This window comes from Ipomoea nil, unplaced genomic scaffold (genome assembly GCF_001879475.1).
Source record: "Ipomoea nil cultivar Tokyo-kokei standard unplaced genomic scaffold, Asagao_1.1 scaffold3147, whole genome shotgun sequence".
Taxonomy (NCBI): Eukaryota; Viridiplantae; Streptophyta; class Magnoliopsida; order Solanales; family Convolvulaceae; genus Ipomoea; species Ipomoea nil.
The window spans coordinates 1693066-1714840 of NW_017619575.1; positions in this window are offsets into that span (position 1 = coordinate 1693066).

Consider the following 21775-nt stretch of genomic DNA (forward strand, 5'->3'; position numbering starts at 1 on the left):
TTTTTAATTTTATTAAAAAGAGTTTTAAAAATGGTAGCTCATACTTTTGTTTTGATTTTTTTTTTTATTTATTTGCTACATAATAGGAAGTAAATGTGTAAAAAATGAAATACTCCTACTACTAGTAATACAAAAGAAAGGAAAAGAGTTTAAAGTGAGAGATAAAAGTTTTGAGAGTGGATAGGGAATTTGGGGCAATGATGGCTCAGCTGACCGGGACTGAGCCCAACGCAGGTGTCGGCGGGACAACGAGCACCCTAGCTCGGGCTGAACGGTGGCCGGGCAGGACTAGTCAAATCCGTTGACTTGGTCAGCCTTGCTGCTGGCCAATGGTAGCTGAGTCCCTTCTGGGCTCCAGGGGGCGGGGTTACTGCGGGGGTTTGCCTTTGTTTCGTGTCTACCTGTTATTTTCCTTATATACTGCTTTTAATTATAGAATGTTGCTGAGCTGTTTGGGTCAAGGAAATGTGGCACTTGCTTGTTCGGTCACGTTTCTCGTTTTGCAGGTTGTTTCTTTGGCCTCGGAGGCGCTGTTAGTCTACAGGCTTATTTGGTTCTGCCCTTGTGGGCTTCTTTGAAATAGACCAGGCCTCAACGTTGGTGCAAGCGGTAAGAAATTGCATCCTGGCTGGGGCTGAACGGTGGCCGGGTAGGGGTTTATCAAATTCGTTGGCGGTAGTCCAGGCTTGCTGCTGGCCCATAGTAGCTAATCCCGTAAGGGTTCTGGTTTCGTTGCTGGTGCCATTCGGAGGTTTGTTGCTATTGGCTGGTGTGTACTTGATGTTTTGGCCTGCGTGCCTATATTTGGCCTGCGAGCCGTCTTTTGCTTTGGCATGTGCGCCGTTGTTTTGCCTGTGAGCATAGTCAAACTATATATGTTACTTGAAATGCTCGGACCTAGCTTTTGGCCTGTGGCGTGTGAGCCGTGTTGTTTGGCCTGTGTGCCTCTTTATTTGGAGTGTAACATGCCAGTCAATAGCACTAGAGTTGAGGAGTTGTTACGGCTGTGTTAGCAGCTCTACTTGGTTGCATTGTGGTGCAGAGACGCTGCATTGCAACGTTGTAGGGAGGCGGCATGGTAGCGTGACATGATGATGGCAAGGCGACTGTTCCCCTTGCTACCTATTGGAAGTGCCTGGTCATAGCGTCGTTCAGTTTGAGATAGGCCTTCAGCTTGTATGAGTTGGGTCGTAGGTAGCGGCGGGTATGACAGGATGGGAGCGTGGTGGCAGTTCTTTGCATCTACAGACGAGCTAGTCCACAGCCCTTTATCCTTTACTTTTTCTTAGCTTATTTTCGTCTATTTTAGCCTAGCGTGGTTTTGTGCTAGTTATATGCTGGCATAAGCCGGGACCTCTAGTGTATAGCCTTGTGCCTCTATTGATGTAATCTTTTATTTTCTCATAATAATAAAATTAATTAAAAAAAAAAAACTATCCAAGTAAAAATATTACACTCACTTCCAAAATTCTGAGGCATTCATCATTTTTAGTTTAATTTCAATTGGTTAGTTATAAACAATCTAAGGGTGTGTTTGGTTGGAACATGAGAACTGGAATGATAATCAAATATTTGGTAATTAGAATGAGTTTTAGTGAAAGTATTTTGCATGTTCAGTAATATGGTACAATTAAAATGAGTATCAATATTGATGTTTAGTTATATATGAATCTATAATCAGAACAAATGTTTTAAAAATACAAAAATAAAAAAATCAAGACAATTAATCTTAATAATGACGATAAAGCTAGTGAGTAGGCAATGCAGTGAGGAAGACGATGGAGTAAGGAGACAACGAAATGAGGATGAATGAGGGTGAATTAATGGAATGATACCTAATTTAAATTAAGAAATCGATTTTGTAATTATAGAGATAATCAATCAAATCTTATACCTGTGTTTTGAAAAGTTGTCAATCAAACAATTGAGAAAATTTCATTTTTGATCCTATAAATATTGAGATGTTATTAATTGAAGTTCATAAGTTTCAAAAGTGTCAATTTAATATCGTAACTATTTAATTTTTCTCAATTTCAGTTACTCCAACCAAGTTCACGACTAAGTTTATCCTGCCGCTCAACGCTCCATATCAATCATACGTTCCATCATACGAAAACTAGTCGGAAAGTGTGGTGTATAAAAATCAATAATACGTTCCATGACTTCCATCAACGCTCGTTAGAGTACAAATAATTCTTACAAAATGGAATTTGTCCTGCCGACAAAGCCTGCAGTAACCCTCGGATTCATCAATTTGGATAATTCGTTGGATTTCGGTCATCTGTATTATTTTTCTCCCAAAGGTTGAATTCAAAAAGTTTGAACAATTTTTTTATTAACTTTTTTTAAAATATTATTTTTCATATAATCAGCTATTAATTAATTTATCAAATATTTTTATATAATTAATTAATATTATTAATTAATCAAACCTATTAACTCAATCGGCTAACACCACACTTAAGATGTATAAAAATCAATCATAAAATCCATGACTTCCATCAACGCCCGTTAAATTAAAGTACAAATAATTCTTACAAAATGGAATTTGTCTTGCCGACAAAGCCTGTATTATTGGATTTCTTGGTTCGAGTTATTCTGAGTTTTTTTTTTTTCTTTTGGTAAATTTTAAAAGTCTAACCTTAATTTTAAAATATCAGGTTATCAAGTTTATTGGGTGGGTTTAATTAAAATTTATGACATTTTTAAATTTATATTATGAACTTTTAATTTGGATAAACTAGCGCATTCAACTAATAAATATAAATTTATACATCACTTAATTAATATAGACTTCTATTTCTAAATTATAATTAAAAATAATTAATATATTTACATCATAATGTAATCATTATAATAAGTTTTTTTGTTTCTTATTTTTCATTATTTATTTTTATAAAAATATTTTATTTTGTAATAAATTTATTAAATTTTATTCACAAATTTAATAAACTTACTAAATGAGCTTAGATATCAATTTCTTATATGTTATTTTTTTTTTTTTACGTACATGTATGAGAGGATTTCTTATATATTATGTTCTACATCATTTGTGAAACAAAGAATTATCTTAAGTGTCTCGGGCCATCAAGCATTTCATGTTTGGACTTATCAAATTAATTTTTTATCGGGTTAAAAATTTCTTAGTCCTAACCAAAAAAAAATTCAGACTTATTAGGTGTATAATGTGATGTACTCAATATTGTTCTATTAGGTGATTGTCAATTTGTCCCAACCATCTAAATCTAACGTCCACGCTATTGAGTTAGGGGAGAAATTAAAGAAGAGAACCATGAAGTATAGCACACGGAGCTGATAATTTGTGTTTCAACTAAACGACCAATTGATAAATGGCAACCAAAAGCTCCATCACAAATCATACAAATATCATTGTACAAACATATGAATGCATGGGGCCGGTCTGACCACGCCTATTCTCTACCAAAAAAAAAAAATGATATATATATATATATATATATATATATATATATATATATATATATATATATATATATATATATATATATATATATATATATATATATATATATATATATATATATATATATATATTGGAAGAAAGGGATGGGGGTGACCCCGGGATTAGGCTATGACCCAATCCCAATATTAGGAATGAAACACATAGCATGATATTTTAATTAGTCTCATATTGGTAGAATGAAAAAAAAATTCAAACATTAATAACTATATTTAAAATATTAAATTTTGATAATTTAATATCAGATCTTTATATTTTTTGACAATTATATTTAATTATATTAATTAACAAAACATTAAGATTATATAGTCTAATGATATTTGGGTTGGACTTCCATTTGAATGATTAAGAATTCGAGTCTCAGTGGAGGTGTTATCATTCAAAAAAAATATTGATTAACAAAATAGATAATTTCTCTCTTTTAATTTAGATATACACACATTTTTTTGGGAGTTTAAAAATTTTAGTTGAAAAATTAGCATAAAATGTGTTCCCGCGCCGCATCACAAGCACTGAATGCCTGTTTGAAAATTGACAATAAATACAAGCTAAGGTTTTACTATTTTTCAATTCTAGTCTCTTTTGTTAAGTGCCTTTGTTGATTGATCATATCTTCTAAAGTTAAGTAACTTAATTCTCATCAGTTTAAGGAGTTATTCATATTAACTCCAATTTATATGATAATTAATTATATAACCTCAAGTGTAAACTTCATATTAAATAAATAGTTAACTATAATTTGATTTTTAAAAATAAGATAAATGTTATGTTAATTGCTACTAATTCCAGGTTCTGTATATATACATAATTGTTGGGCAAAATTTTTAGATACATATATACACCGACGCAAAAACACTTTTTTTTTTTCCTTTTGTTTTACTGTAAAAAATTTCGGATAAAAAAAAACCTAGCCATGTCAACCTTTCTCCGAAAAAACAAAGTGTTCTACATTTTTTAAGTTTGCTGAACAATTTATTTAAGCACTTAAATATAATCATTGCAAATCATTATATCATAGGAAACTATACTAGCACTTGCGAGATGAAGCAAATAGATTTTAAGAAATCTATGTGTTATGTAGGCCTTGGTTTGATCATTTTTCGTACATCACTGTTACTCTGTTGCATGAATTTGAAAAAATTTTAAATTTACACCTTATATATATATATATATATATATATATATATATATATATATAAAAGAGTTTAAACACATGGGTACACAGTCAGTAATACACACAAATACAAAGGCTAATAATTAAAAATCTCAAAATTTATAAGTTTAAATGTAATTTTTATGCATAATCAAATATAATTTTCACAAAATACAAAAAGATGATATTAAATTTTCAAAATTTTATATTTTCTGAAAAGTAACCAATGAGGTTATATTATATATATGCTGAAATAAAATCAGGAGGGACAATGTCCCAAAACATAGCCGTAGTAAAATCAAAAGCAGTAGAGGTTAAACTATGAGCTAAATAGTTTTGAGCTCTAGGAACAAAAACAATAGAAAAGACGTCAAAGCTTAACATGTAAATTCTGCATGCCTCCAAAGCGTAACCAACATATGAACGGGACAAAGCAATTGATGAGGATAAATGCCCTTGTAATCTACGGCAATCCGTATGTATCCGAATCCTTTGTTCCTCACGGTCTCGTAGCCATGCTAAAGCCTCTTTGCACGCCATTGCTTCGGCCATCAGGGGCGAGAAGCAAGCTGGAAGAGGGGCACTCATGGCCGAGATATATACGCCGTTGGCATCTAGTAAAACTGCCCCTAGCGTTGCGTACTGTTCTAGTGTCGGTAGTCGGCATCTATAAAGCAATGCACCGGCCTAGCAGCAGCAGCTTGTGGCGGCAGATCGGCACACTACTGGAAATTATGGAATTTCCGACCACCTGAAAGTGATCTTAAATCAAGTTGAAAGTCTTGTTCCGACCACTTTTGGTATCCGGAAAAACCTTTGTTGCTATTTCCGACCACTTTTTGGTATTAACTTGATTTAAGATCACTTTCAGGTGGTCGGAAATTCTATAATTTCCAGTAGTGGCAGCAGCTGGCGAGGCGTGTTCCGGCAGCACTGGTTCGGTCACGTCGACAGTAGCAGCAACCGGCGGTAGTGAAGCTATGGAGTGGACTTGTCTCCATGCTTGCATGGTGGTTATTGCGGCGGCAATCACTCTTCCGAGCCTCGGGAGAGAAGCATCCCAAACTGCTCCATTTCGTGCTCTCCATAAATGGCAAAGTATAGCAGCTGCGAACATAATCCCATTACTGTCTAAAACTTCAACAATGCACTAAACCATTCCTGGAAAATATTTGTTATAGCATTAGGGATTGGAAGGTTGGATTGTGCCCATATGGAACTAGCATATCCACACAAGACCAATGAATGCATTACACTTTCATTTTCAACACCACACATGACACAAATCGGATCAACCTCCACTCTCTTTATAAGCAAATTATTGGTTGTAGGGATGATATCATTTAAAGCTCTCCATAAAAATATCTTCCATTTGGGGGATTTTTAGGCTCCATAAATTAAGCCACTTATCAAAAGTCCCATTATTAGCCATGCTGTAGTTCCCAACAACCAGTTTATACGCATCATTGACCATGTAGTTACCATTCGGGTCCCCATGCCAGTACCATGCATCTTCATAATCTGATGCGTTGGGAATTTTCAAAATTCTAGCCACATCACTCGGTTGGAATAAATCTGTTAGTATCTGCTGGTCCCATTGGCCTGTTTCCTGGTCTATCAAGCCTATCACTTTAGATCCCGACAGTTCTGGTGGCATCTCTGTATGGATCATAGGGTTTATATAATTGTCAAAAGATGTAAAAGTAATTTTTTTTTTCATCAATAAGCCAATATTTTAATAGAAATTATAATTAATATTTTTGAAGGTCAACCAATGTGGTTGTATACTTGTATTTATAAATAAACTGAAATAGAGTCTGGTGGGACATTGTCCCAGTACTGAAATTATAATTAATATATTTCATCTGTATTTGATAAATAAATAAGAGTTTAAGTTCCTATTCAACTCGACTTGATAAAACATTTGATTATATAATTTAGTATTTTTTTTTTTTTGGGTATAGATAAGGGGTAAATCTTAGCCAATTAGTTTGCGTGGTGGCTTGGTAATTAAACTTTAAGTTCCAAGTTTGACTCTTTATGAGAGCGGTCTATTGGCTAGTTTCTCAGTTCAAGCTAGCTAGTTATGAATAATCTAAACTATTTTACCTTTTATGTAGTCTTTTGTTAATTAATGTTATAATTCAAGTATCTAAATAATCTTTCCGTAAATAAAAACAAAGTATTGTATAAACAAGAGATTGCAATTCAGGATATTATAGTGATGGACAAAAATAATAGTGTTGTGAGAAGGATCCTGATTCATTGCACAGGCGAAATATGGACATGGGACGAGTATATTGCATTATATTTCGTCTGTAAGTAAAAAAAAAAAATGTCCAAAAAATCATTTACGGCAAGTCAACTGTAACGACTAACGAGTATATTGCATTGCGGCATTGAGGCTGTTAGTAAAAAAAGTCCAAAAATCATTCACTGCAAGTCAAGTGTAACATAGGTGTGGTTACAAGTCAAGTCATTTCAAAATTCAATTGTGGGCACGAGTCAAGTCATTTCAAAATTTGATATGCATGAAAAAAAAAACTTTTTCTATCTACAAATTTTTAATTATCTTAAAAATATCTAATGTTTATATACTATTGCAAATCCTTTACTCACAATGTGGGACAAAGACAGTATTTCAAAAAATTTTTTTTTTTTCTAATTTTATAGGTACACTGTGAGAATCAACTCAATCACCAATCACTTATTTTAAAAGTGTAATATATCAATTTTTTCATCTCTCTTAATCTACTTTAATTTCAACTATTTCAAATTGGAAGTGAATCCCATAATATTTGTACTACAAAATAACCACTTAAAATGTTAATAACATGCTAAATTAATTAATATTAATATGCCAATTACATTATGGTTTGATGGCATTACTGTGACTATTTTAAACTGAAGGTCATTGGTTTAAGTCCTAGGAATTGTAATTCCATGAAAAAAAATAAGGTGTCCTAGACAAGAATTGGAAGGAATTGAGATACACTTCGATATATAAGGTGATCATTGAAACGGACTCGCTACAAGTCGTGCAAGCGTATAACTCTTCGAAGGGTGGCTCCTCTTTTCATCTTGTGTTGATTGATATTAAAAACTTAATGAGTTGTTTTACTCAAGTTAGTTTATGTTTTGTTAGGCGATCTATGAATCAGGCTGCGTACTTGTTAGCTAAGCAATTTGTTTCTTTGTTTGATTGCACGGAGTGGTTTTCAAACCCTCCCTCTATCATTTGTAATGCTTTATCTTGGGATATTTTAATATAATTCGTGTTTGTTTTGAAAAAAAAGGGGGGGGGGGGGGGTGGGGGGCAGCTGCCTCCTCCCCCACCCACCCCGTATATAACCCTTATATATATATAAGAAAACATATAAATATTAATAAGAAATGAGTTAGACTAATTGGCAGAGCATGCACTTCACTCTAAGAAAGGTTAAGGATTTGAATTCTTTTTCATGGCTTCAAGACAGTAGCAGTTTTTTATGGCTTGTAGCATTTTTCCCTGGCTTTTCACTATTATTATTAATAATGGCTTCAACACTGGCTTTTTTGGCTCATATATAATAATATTTATGGCTAATTTTTAAATAAGTATTTCATTTTTTTTTCAAATTATCTCTTTTATTTTAATGTTTTGTTCCATTGGATTTTTTTTTTTTTTTTTGGATCCGTTTCTATGAATAAGGACAAAAGTTTTTCTTTCTGTGTATATTTTCATTTCCTTAGTTCCTAATTTCTGTCCATCAAAATGTACAACATTAACATGTCAAGAAGTTAACGTAAAATGTTATTTTATTTGCATCCTTTCATTATTGATCTTTTATTTAACCTATTGCAATGATGGAATTTCATCACTCATATTTGTGATGGAAAACGACCCAAGAACTATCTGGATTGAGGTACAGTGTTCTTTGCATTTAACGTGTTAAGCTATTCTTTTGTTTTTTTTTTTTTTTAAACGTGTTCAGCTCGAACCCGACCCCACATTTGAAATAGGTGACAACGCAGAAACAAATATTAAGTTTATCTGCAGACATGTAATCTCTCACTTTTAATATGCTAATCACAAAATTTGTAATTATTCACTATTCACTCTTCATTTATACGTTTCTCTTCCATTTTTTAAAAATAATCTACTATCAAATCAACTTATTAAAAAAATTTAGTTTTTATCCATAAAAGTAATAATAAAAATACAAAAGTTGTCAGAATAGCCAGGCATATTGCAACACAATTAGCATTTAAAAAAAAATGAAAATTTCAGATAAGCTTTGCAATGGCCTCAATCACAACTGTATGGATGGCCTAACAACCTAATTAATGCGCGGGGCCGTACTATAAACATAAGGTGTTTCATTCTTGTAGCTCAATTTACTTGAGAATCAAAACAATCATTTATGGGATAATTACTATAAAAATAACTAAGGATACAAACTTGCAGCTGTTGTAAGCACAAGATCACAAGTTCAAATCTCAGCTTTATGATTTGAACCGGTCAATTATAAAAAATTTATGTCGATTTACCTTATTGTGGTCGTTTACTGGCTAGGGTCATAAGGAGGGATATAGCTGTGAGTTTTCAGACTTGTCAACCTCAATTAGGCCAAAAGTTATAACTAGTAGAAATATACAACTTTATTTTTTCTGGGCCAAAAGTTAAACTAGTAGGAATAATCTATAACTTTATTTCTTTATTAAAATTAGAATTAATAATAAATAAATGTATGTTTGTAATAAAGTGGATAGTACTTTAAAAAAAATAGTTATTATATTGATCTGGAATGGGTGGATCCAGGCCACAAAAAGTGGAGAAAAAGTAATGGGAATTTAGAGATAAATAAAAGAGTAAATATTCAAAATGGTTCGTTAATTTGTCTATGTCATAATTCACAAATCAGTTATTGACTATAAAGTTTAGCAAATTATGTGATCAATTATTCAATTTTTACTCAATAAAGTACTTAACAGAAGATTGATTTGTAAATTATTGGGTAAGAATAAAATAGTTAAAAATTTAATTGATAAAATTGATAGTCGAATACTAATTTGTAAATTATGACATAGTTGATTTATTCTAAATAAAATAAGGAATGTTGAAATAAAATGTAACCTTGACCAAGAAAGATATGTGCAAATTACATTGTGGACTAGGATCCACAATATGCATTGCGGACTTTGTTCCAAAGCGTCCTTACTTTGTTTAAATTAATGGGATTTTTTTCTTTTTCTTTTGTTTAGTCAACATTTATCTTTGCAGTTGATATATAAATTGTTAACGGTAGATATTTAATTAAAAATTAACAAGTTTTCTTTACGGGAAAAAAACACGTCACCAATTCAAAAATATCATTGGTAATAATTACTCAAAATAGTATCACTCTTAATGTGGGTCAACCTTATCAAGTAGACCCTATTTCACGATAATACAAACAACACCAATCTGTACGATTTTAATTCCATGAGTGTCCATGGCTAAAGATAAATTAGTGCTTCGAATTGACGTGACAAAATTGAATGCCAGCGATGGATAATTATGATAGTTCCTTTAATATACACGCAACAAACATGTGTCTAATGTGTAGTAGCAGGTTTCTCCTTTGGTTCTTTCATTCTGACGTACCCAAAATAAGCTTCTTCTTCTTCTTCTTTTTTTTTTTTTTTTTTTTTAGAATAAGGTTCAAATTGACCACTGAACGTAACCTGAAAATGCAATTAGGTCACTGAACGAACAAAAAGTGCAATTAGGCCACTGAACACTCCAAAAACGTGCAATGAAGCCACTGAACTCTCCAAACGTATGCAATTTCACCGGATAGCAGGTTACCATCAATTTTAGCAGGTTACCTGCTTACGTGGCAGCTGAGTTGGCATTTTTAATAATTTTTAAATAATTTTTAATAATTAATTTTAATAATAAATTTTATAAAAAAATTGAAAAAAAATTAAATAAAAAATAAAATAAAGTCGTTTTTATTTTTTAATTTTTTTTAAATAAAAATTTATTATTAAAATTTATTAAAAATGATTTAAAATTTATTAAAAATGCCAACTCAGCTGCCACGTAAGCAGATAACCTGCTAAAATTGAGGGTAACCTGCTATAAGGTGAAATTGCACATTTTTGGAGTGTTCAGTGGCCTAATTGCACTTTTTTTTCGTTCAGTGGCCTAATTGCATTTTCAGGTTATGGCCAATTTGAACCTTATTCCTTTTTTTTTTTTTTTTTTTTTTTCGTTTATGTGGTGCCTAATTGTTCAAATAATTTCATTTGTATATTTTACAGGATTGATATGTAATGGTAACTTTTATGAAATCATCTCAATATATCTATCATACATATAGTTTGATATGATTGTTGGCTTCGCTAAGAGAGATAACGTTACGATTGAACATATAACGTAGTAAACAATATCAATAATCTAAAGTTTGTGGTTTTGAATATATTTTCGCGAAAAAAAAAAAAAAAAAAACATGTTGCCCTTTTGAATTTTAAGAGCTAAATATGATCCATTTATAATCTTTCCTTAGCAATGTAAGATAAATAAAAGTATAAAAATCAATTGCATTTAACGTGTTAAACTCGAACCCGACCCCACATTTGAAATAGGTGATAACCAACACCTCGTTAGTACGAAACAAAAATTAAGGTTATTCGCTCTCATGTAATGTAATATTTTCTCAATTTCAAAAATAATCACACTATCACATCAACTTATTAACAAATTTGTTTTTATCTAAAAAATATTAAAAATAATTAAAATAATAATAAAAATATAAAAGTTGTCAGAATTGCTGTTCAATCACAAGGTGTGGATGTCCTAACAAACAAAATGCGCGGGACCGCACTATAAACATCAAGTGTTTGATTCTTGTAGTTGAATGTACTTGAGAAGGGAGGGTTGACCTCGCGCTCTTGGGGTGGGGGCTCGGAGTTCATTTGGGGTGAAGCAGGTTATGGCATATGTGGAATTTCTTGAAAACATGGGGGTCGGGTGGAAGGACCAATGGCATCTTCGAAGAGACCGGGAGCCGAGTGCTTAGGCTTTCAAGCCTAGCAAAAACTCGTGGATGAATGGTATGAAGGGGAGGGGCTTACTTACAAGATTGCATTATGGAAGGATAAGGTTTTGATATGGTGGCCGAAAGACATGAAGGATGAAGTGCTTCCTTTGTCTCCTAGTCTTGGTTTTAGCTCCACTTGGTTTTAGTACATGTTGGTTTCATAAGGCCGAATGGCCTCTGTTTTGGTGCCTTATTAGCTAGGCTTTCATGTAAGGCCAAAGGGCCATACTTGTATCTTGGTCACTTTGGGGCCAAGGAACCATTGTAAGGCTTTGCCTCTTGTTCTGTTGATGATATACATACAAGTTAAAAAAAAAAAAAAAAAATGTACTTGAGAATCAAAATAGCTATTTATGGTGTAACTTCATAATTGAGGATACAAACTTGTAAATACAAAATCACAAGTTCAAATCTCAATCTATATCTATATATATATAAAAGTAAAATCCTCCTAACAAATTTTTCCCCCAAAACTTTTGTAGTAAAGTTTATTTGGTAAGTAAATGTCAAATGGAAATTAAATAAATCTATTAATTGTTATATTACATAATTGGTAATATTATGTATGGTATTATATTCTATAGTATAATTGAAAATATTATTGTTCAAATATAATAAAAATCTTATGAAATAATGTAAGCATAATAAAAATAAAAATAATAATAATAATAATAATAATAATAATAATAATATAAAAACCATATAAATTTCCCCCCAAAACTTAGCGGCATTTATATAATATCCTAATTTTCTAATTTAATTAATTATCAAAATATTGAAATTATATATTATATATTATTCATTTATGTGTAGACATACTTATTACTGTGTATAAAGTAAATTAGGTAAATATATTCTTCAAATATAAATTAAGTATCTATATATAATTTTTTGGTAAGCAAATGTAAAATTGTAACTCTAATTTTAATTGGTAATTGGTAATTGGTAATATAATAAAAACCATAAATGTTACCCTTAATCATATCTAAACACCTATATATACATCACATTCTCTTCAATACAAACAGTACCAAGTTACGAAGAACCTAAGGGAATATTCTCTGCAACTGCATAGCAATGGTGTAGAGAACAGGGACCTTCAAGAAGAGGAGGAACAAGACCCATATTCTCTGCGTATCCAGAAGAGCTGTTGCACTACACCTACACATTTGGTAAATCTCTGTATCCTTTTTCAACTCTTCTTTTTTTTTTTTTTAAATAAAGAATAGAAAATCATATATACCATTGGTGAAATTTAAAATCTATCTACATATATTATATAAACTATGATTATATTGATCATATATATCATCTGATCTTCTTCATCATTAATCTGGACGAGTTTGCTCAACCCATTAAAAGGTATTTCTCTAATACCTTATCTCAATCCATTAAAAGTTGTTTATTATTGGACTCTGGGCAAGATTAAGTAATGCACTATTCATAGTGATAGAAAAAAAATTGACCATCTGATTATTAGTGGACTCTGAGCAACTAGATCTGTAGGTCATTTACATGAGAGGGGACATCATTGAATGAGTTTGGACTATTAATATTTTTTTTCCTGATGTGACGGTCCTTCCAGCACCAATAGGAGTAACACAAGGATTTGGAGCCATGGCAATGTATTGAGGATCGTGAGTAGTGCTCCTTGACAAAAGCCTAAAGCAACACCATATGAATATGATAGAGATTTAATTATTTTAATTTTTATTGATAAAGATTATTCTCTAACCAAACAATTAGTAATATTTACGATTTATTGAACCAACCTTCATATTTTTGGTCAAATGAGTACACATGATGGAATATATATTCATTGCACGGAATCTTAATATTCATTGAGTTTCCAAATCGTATATTGCATAAGAATTATTTTACCATAATATGAATTGTAACCAATTTAATAAATCTAAATATTAACAAGTATGTATGGTAATTTTATGTATGTTAATATTATTTCATATGGACGTAATACTATAATATGATTTATAACCAATTTAAGAAATCTATATTGATAACCAATTCAAGTATGTATGGTAATTGTATGCATGGTATTAAAAATAATAATTATGTATGGTATTATATATAGTAATATTAGGTATGATATTATGTAATACGTAGTATTAATTAGGTTGTACATTTATTCTTTTCATATTCTCATATGGACGTAAATCCATAATATGGTATATAACCAATATGGTATATATATATATATATATATATATATATATATATATATATATATATATATATATATATATATATATATATATAATTTTTCACTCCTTATTATAAAATAATAATTCAATAAAAGTTTTATATAAGTAAATAATTTGTAATATTTATCTTAAGTATAATTTGTCAAATTAATCAATTTTAATTTGATAATGATTATTTTCTAACCAAACAATTGGTAATATTTATGATTTATTGAACCAATTCATATATGTTTTTTATCATCCAGACTAATTTTAATGGTCAAATTAATAATAAATTTTATTAGTTATTAATTAGCATAATATTAATTTATTATGCATAATTACTGTATAAAAATAAATTACCGTTCAAATGAGTACACAAGATGATATACATGTTCATTGCACGAAATCTTAATATTAATTGAGTTGTCAAATCGTATATTGCATAAGAATTATTCTTACCTTACTATATACAATTACAAATTTATTCCGAAATTCTGAAAATTAAATAAGTTAGAAATCTAATTTTAAGTATGTATTTCCTTTTTTTTCATTTTTAATTTATATACACAATTTTTTGCTACTTTTAATAAAATAATTCACTACATTTTTTTCAGTAAGTAATTCCTCTAAGCAAATAATCCGTAATATTCCCTGATATACTTTACACAATTTAATCATTTTTTATTTTTATAATTTCTAATTTATTAAATAATATATACATATATATATATATATATATATATATATATATATATATATATATATATATATGATTTAATATAGATATAATTAGATAAAGCTTATTTTGTGACCAAACAATTGGTAATATTTACGATTTATTGAACCAATTCGTAAATAAGTCAATCTATACTATAATTAAAAACAAAATCCTATTTACTTGATTTTCCACCCAAACAATAGTAAATAGTAAAGGTAAATTGAAAAAAAGAATGGAAAAAAAAGGAACATAAATATTTCACAATAATATTCTACATCATCCGTTAAAAATGGAATGAAAATTAGGTAAACTGAAAAAATAACTGAATATTAATAATTGACTGAAAATTAAAAATGAAAAAAGGAACATAAATTAGGTTAATTGAAAAAGGAAATAAATATTTATAATTGACTAAAAATAAAAAATGATCCATAATTGACTAAAATGAAAAAGGGAAATGGTCAAATTATTACATTTTAATTTTTTACAATAATATTACACAATATGGTACATCAAACCATAATTATGTCATAAATCTTTCACAATTTTAAAAATGAAATAGAAATATTTCAATAATAATATTTTACATCATCAAGTAAATGTAAATTAAAAATGAAATGGAAATATTTAAATAACAATATTCTACATCATCAATAATAAAGGCATCAATAATAAAGTTAAATTAAAAATGCAATGAAAATTAAAAATGAAACAGAAATATTTTAATAATAATATTCTACATCATCAATTAAAAATGGAACGAAAATTGGGTAAAATATCACTACATCTGATATTCTAATTGACCAATTGACTGAAAATAAAAAAGAATAACTGGCTGAAAATGAATATGATATTACTAATTAACTGAAAATATAAAATGAAATGAATATTAATAGTTGACTGCAAATAAAAAATGATCTATAATTAACTAATATGAAAAAAATAAATGGTTAGATCATTGCATTTTAATTAAAAATTGATGGAAACTAAAATTTGACGGAAATATTTCAACAATAATATTCTACATCATAGATAATAAAGGCATATTTTAAACAATAATAAAGTTAAATTAAAAATGCAACGGAAATATTTCAATAATAATATTATACATAATCAATTAAAACTCGAACGAAAATTAGGTAAAAATATCATTGCATATGATATTCTAATTGACTAATTGATTAAAAATAAAAAAGAATAATTGGCTAAAAATGAATATGATATTACAAACTTACTTAAAATATAAAAAAATCCCTAATTGACTAATATTCTACAATTATATATTTTCACTCGAGTCACCCATCATGATGGACTGAAGGTGTTAGCTATAGACGATGATGGACAAGATTGTGTTGCTACTACCAATGTCGAAAGATGTTTCAATAATGTGTACATACAATCGTTGATATTTTTTTAAATGACAAATTTGCTATATATCTAGACAAAAAAATATATATCTTCCATACAAATGAATTAAGATAGTAATTCATTCCTATAACTGAGTTGCTTGAAAATGAGCACATTTGACTAATTTATAAAAAAAAAATACTAAACAATGATAAATAAAATCTCCAAAATTACAGCACCGCATGCGTACATCTACACATTAGCTATTAATTTGAGCAATTATTTGCTCAAATTTAAGCAATGATAACATCAAAACACATAGATAATCCAAACCATATGTTCAATTGCACTATATAATATTTCATGTTCTAATTTAAATAATTATATATTGATCCAAATATTCTTAATATATTACAACAAATCCATTCTGTGCATCGAACGGGTGAAAATACTATTATTCTAATAATTTTTCTTTCCTTCTTTGGTGTAATTACTATGCTAATGTATTTAAATATTGAAAGAGAAATCTATAAAAAGGATCCTTAACTCACTAAAATTCTATATTATTCTTAAAAACTAAACCCCCATTTCTTACTTACCCGCCCAAACAATTAAAAAAAAAATACCAATTAATGATACTAATAATAATTAGTAAAAAAGTTAGTAGTAAAATAGAAAAAAAGATCCTTAATTCACAAAAAATAAAAAAGGAAACAGGATTAACTAATTAATTAAAACTAACAATAATCAGTAAAAAAAAAAGATCCTTAATTCACTAAAAATGAAAATATAAACGGAATTTACTGATTATGACTAATAATAATTGGTAAAAAAAAATGAGTCTTAATTCAATGAAAATGGAAAAAAGAAACGTAAGGGTGTGAAAAAAAAAGTCATAATAAGGATAACAGTAAAAAAAGAAAATTCTACCAAAAATTAGAATAATAAAAAAAGTTTCTTAATTCACGAGAAATAGAAAAGGAAATGAAATTCACTGATTAATTAATAGTAATAATAATCAGTCAGAAAATAAGCAATAAAATATGAAGAAAAAAAAAAGATCCTTACTTCACTAAAAATGGAAAAATAAACGAAATTTACTAATTAATACTAATAATAATCAGTAAAATTGAAAATAAAAAAGGATTCTTAATTCAATGAAAATGAAAGATTTTTTTTTTTAAAAAAAGGGTCATAATAAAAATAACAGTAAAAACAATCCTACAAAAAAAATTAAAAAAAAAAAGATTCATAATTTACGAAAAATAGAAAATGAAATGGAATTCACTGAATAATTAATACTAATAATAATCAGTAAAATTAAAAGTTAACATTAAAATAGAAAAATATAAAAGGATCCTTAATTCACTAAAAATAGAAAAAGAAACGAAAGTTACTGATTAATACTAATAATAATAAGTTAAATAGGTAAATATAAAAAGATTCTCAATCTATACCATTATTAAAAAAAAAAAAAATCCTTCTTCCTTACTTTCACACCCAAACAATAGAAAAAGAAAAAAAATCTATAATATAATTAAAAACAAAATTCTATTTACTTGATTTATCGCCCAAACAATAGTAAATAGTATAGGTAAATTAAAAAAAAAAAAAACAAATGATGAAAAAAAAAGAACAAAAATATTTCACAATAATATTCTATATTATCAATTAAAAATGGAATGAAAATTAGGTAAATAAATAAATATCTGTTCAAACATATTTTCTCAACCAACACCTTCACTAAGGCTCAATCTCATGACTTCCCACATAAGAGAGGTCACTACATGCCATCTAAGCACAAGGTGCTTGGCAACAAACATTAGATTAATTGAAAAAGGAAATGAATATTAACAATTGTTTGAAAATAAGAAAAGATTCATAATTGACTAAAATAGAAAAAAAAATGGTCAGATCATTACATTTTAATTTTTCACAATAATATTACACAGTATAATACATCAAATCACAAGTATGTCATAAATTTTACACAATTTTAAACAATAGAATGGAAATATTTCAATAATAATATTCTACACTATCAAATAAAGGTAAATTAAAAATAAAAAGAAAATACTTCAATAATAATATTCTACATCATCAATACTAAAGACGTATTTTAAACAATAGTAAAGGTAAATTAAAAATGTAGCAAAAATTAAAAATGAAATGGAAATATTTCAATAATAATATTCTAAATCATCAATTAAAAATGAAACGAAAATTTGATAAAAATATCATTGCATTTGATATTTTAGTTCGCTAATTGATTAATTGACTAAAAATAAAAGAGAAGTAATTGGATGAAAATAAATATGATATTACTAATGGATTGAAAATTTAAAAGGGAATGAATATTAATAATTGACTGCAAATAAAAAAATATTCATAATTGACTAATATGAAAAAAATAAATGGTTAGACCATTGCATTTTAATTAAAATGGAAGGGAAACTAAAATTGAACGCCAATATTTCAATAATAATATTCTATATCATAAATAGTAAATGCATATTTTAAACAATAGTAAAGGTAAATTACAAATGGAACAGAAATATTTCAATAATAATATTATACATCCTCAATTAAAAATGGAACACAAATTAGGTAAAAATATCACTCCATGTAATATTCTAATGGACTAAAAATATAAAAGAATAATTGACTGAAAATGAATATGATATTACTAATTTATTTAAAATATAAAAGGATCGCTAATTGACTAATATTATACCATTATATATTTTCACCGAGTCACCCATCCTGATCAATTGAAGGTGTTAGCTCTAGACGATGATGGACAAGATTGTGTTGCTACTACCAATGTCGTCTACAAAGAGGTTTCAACAATGTGTAAATAAAATCGTTGATATTATATTTTTTAAATGACAAAATTGCTATATGTATAGACAAAAAAAATATCCTCCATACAAATGAATTAAGATAACAATTCATTCATATAACTGAGTTGCTTAGAAAATGAACACATTTGTATAATTTATATAAAAAAAAAATACTAAACAATGATACAAAAAAATCTCCAAAGTTATAACACTACATGCATACATCTACACATTAGCTATTAATTTGAGCAATTATTTGCTTAAATTCATACAATGATAATATAAAAACACATAAATGATCCAACCCGTATATTCAATTGAACTATATAATATTTGATGTTCTAATTTAAATAATTATATATCGATCCAAATATTCTTAATATATTACAACAAATCTATTCCGTGCATCGCACGGGCGCAAATACTAGTTGTTATAATAATAATAATATTATTATTATTATTAGTAATTAAACCAAGTCAAAGAATTTAATAAAAACAAACATGGGTGAGTCATGTATGTTAATGTAGAACATGCCTAGATTATAGGAGTAGTACATGGAGCATTAGCTTCCTATTTATTAGCTTTCTCTTAGTATAAATATGTGGTGACGTCCTCTTCCTCTTCCACGACCTCTACCAGATCCTCCACCTCTTTGATTAGTGCCAGTCACATGCATTAAGGGTGACTTGGCTCTTCAAAGCTTCTTCTGCTAGTGGTTCCGATTTTGACGCAATCCTGTCAATATGACTTTCTACCATACCTTTCAGCTCTGCAATTGATAAGAGCTCAGTTTTGTGTGACTCTGTGATCGAAGCCACCACATGGTCATACTTCATCGGCATAGTTCGAAGAACTTTTTCAACCACTGCACCATCTTCAATCGTATCTCCATATAGCCTCATCTTATTCACCATATCAATAAGACGAGTGAAATACGCATTTACTGTTTCTATAGAGGTCATCTCACAATTATCGTACAACCTTCTCAACGACTGTAACTTAGACTTCTGTGCCCGATCAACTCCTTTGTGTGACACCTTTAAGATGTCCCAAGCTTGTTTTGCTGTTTGAGCACGAGCTAATTGCCCAAAAATGGAATAATGAACACCTTGGTGAATCTGACCCAAGGCCAATTTATCTCGCCGTATAGCGCCTGCATCAACTCCTTCGGGTAGACCGGGATCAACAAAGCTCCAAAGATTTTAAGCTTGTAAATGTGTGGACATCATAATTTGCCAATAATTGTAATCGAGTTTCCCGTCCAATTTGGGACCCGTCCATAAAATATTGAAATTTGCAGCCATATTTCACTACGGAAAATATCTCGGGGTTGAAAGATTGACTGGCTCTGATACCAAATGTAAGATATATTAAATATAATATATATATTATATATAATATATCTATGTATTTATATATAATAATATATAAACAGGAAGAGAGAGAGAGAGAGAGAGAGAGAGAGAAAGATTAGAATGAATAATGTTTATTCACTGGGATGATTTAACAAAGAGGAGGTTCTAGTGGAAGAGGTCGTGGTAACTTCAACCAAGGAGGAGGACGTGGTAACTCCAACCAAGGAAGAGGTGGAGGTAATACCAAACAAGGTAAATTTCCATTTCATTGCTACAATTGTGGCAAGTATGGGCACAAGATTGCAGATTGATGGTATAATGAGGACAACAATCGTGGAAATCAAGCAAACATTGCTGAAAAGTCTGGTGAGAATTCTGAAACCTTACTTTTGGCCAGTGATAGTTTTTCTGCAGATAAAAACATATGGTTCTTGGATACTGGGTGTAGTAACCATATGTGTGGTAAGAAAGAATTGTTTTCTGAACTGGATGAATCAATCCGGTCTGAAGTGACATTTGGCAATAAGTCAAAGGTGTCAATTTTGGGAAAAGGTAAAATCTCTATTCAGTTGAAGGATGGTACTCAAAATTTTATATCCGATGTGTTCTATGTTCCTGAACTAGACCAAAATTTGTTGAGTATGGGTCAGCTGTCAGAAAAAGGATATAAGATACATATTGCTCAGGGATGTTGTACCATTGAAGATGCTAAAAGAGTTTTGATTGCAAAGGTAAATATGTCCCAAAATCGACTATTTCCTTTGAAAATTAAGCATACTCTCCTTGATTGCTTTAATTCTGAAGTTTGTGATTATAATTGGTTATGACATATGCGGTTTGGGCATTTTCATTTCTCTGGGTTAAACTATCTTGCGAGAAAGGAACTTGTTTCTGATTTACCTGTTGTGAATGTCCCTGATCGTATATGTGAGATTTGTGTGATTGGGAAGAAGCATAGAGATCCCTTTCCCGTGGGCAAGTCAAGGAGAGCTACAAAACAGTTGGAGATTGTTCACTCAGACCTGTGTTCGTTGGAGGTTCCCTCACATGGAGGTTGTAAGTACTTTATTACTTTCATTGATGATTTCAGTAGAAAAACATGGGTTTACTTTCTGAAGCAAAAGTCTGAAGCATGTGATGTTTTCAAACAATTGAAGGCTTTTGTTGAAAAGCAAAGTGGTTATGAAATTAAAATCTTGAGAACTGATAGAGGTACAGAATATATTGCCTGTGATGATTTTCTGAAGAAGAAGGGTATTCAACATCGGATGACAGCTAGATACACTCCACAACAAAACGGAGTGGCTGAGAGGAAGAATAGATCTATCGTGGATATGGTGAGGTGCATGTTGAAATCCAAGAATCTGCCTAAACCTTTTTGGGCAGAAGCTGTTGCTTGTGCTGTCTATGTGTTGAATAGGTGTCCAACTAAGAGTGTCCGTGATAAGACGCCCGAAGAAGCTTGGAGTGGGAGAAAACCCTCTATCAAATATCTCAAGGTTTTTGGATGTTTGGCATATGCCCACGTGCCGGATCCATTGAGAAAGAAGTTGGATGATAAAGGTGAGAAGTGCATATTCATTGGTTA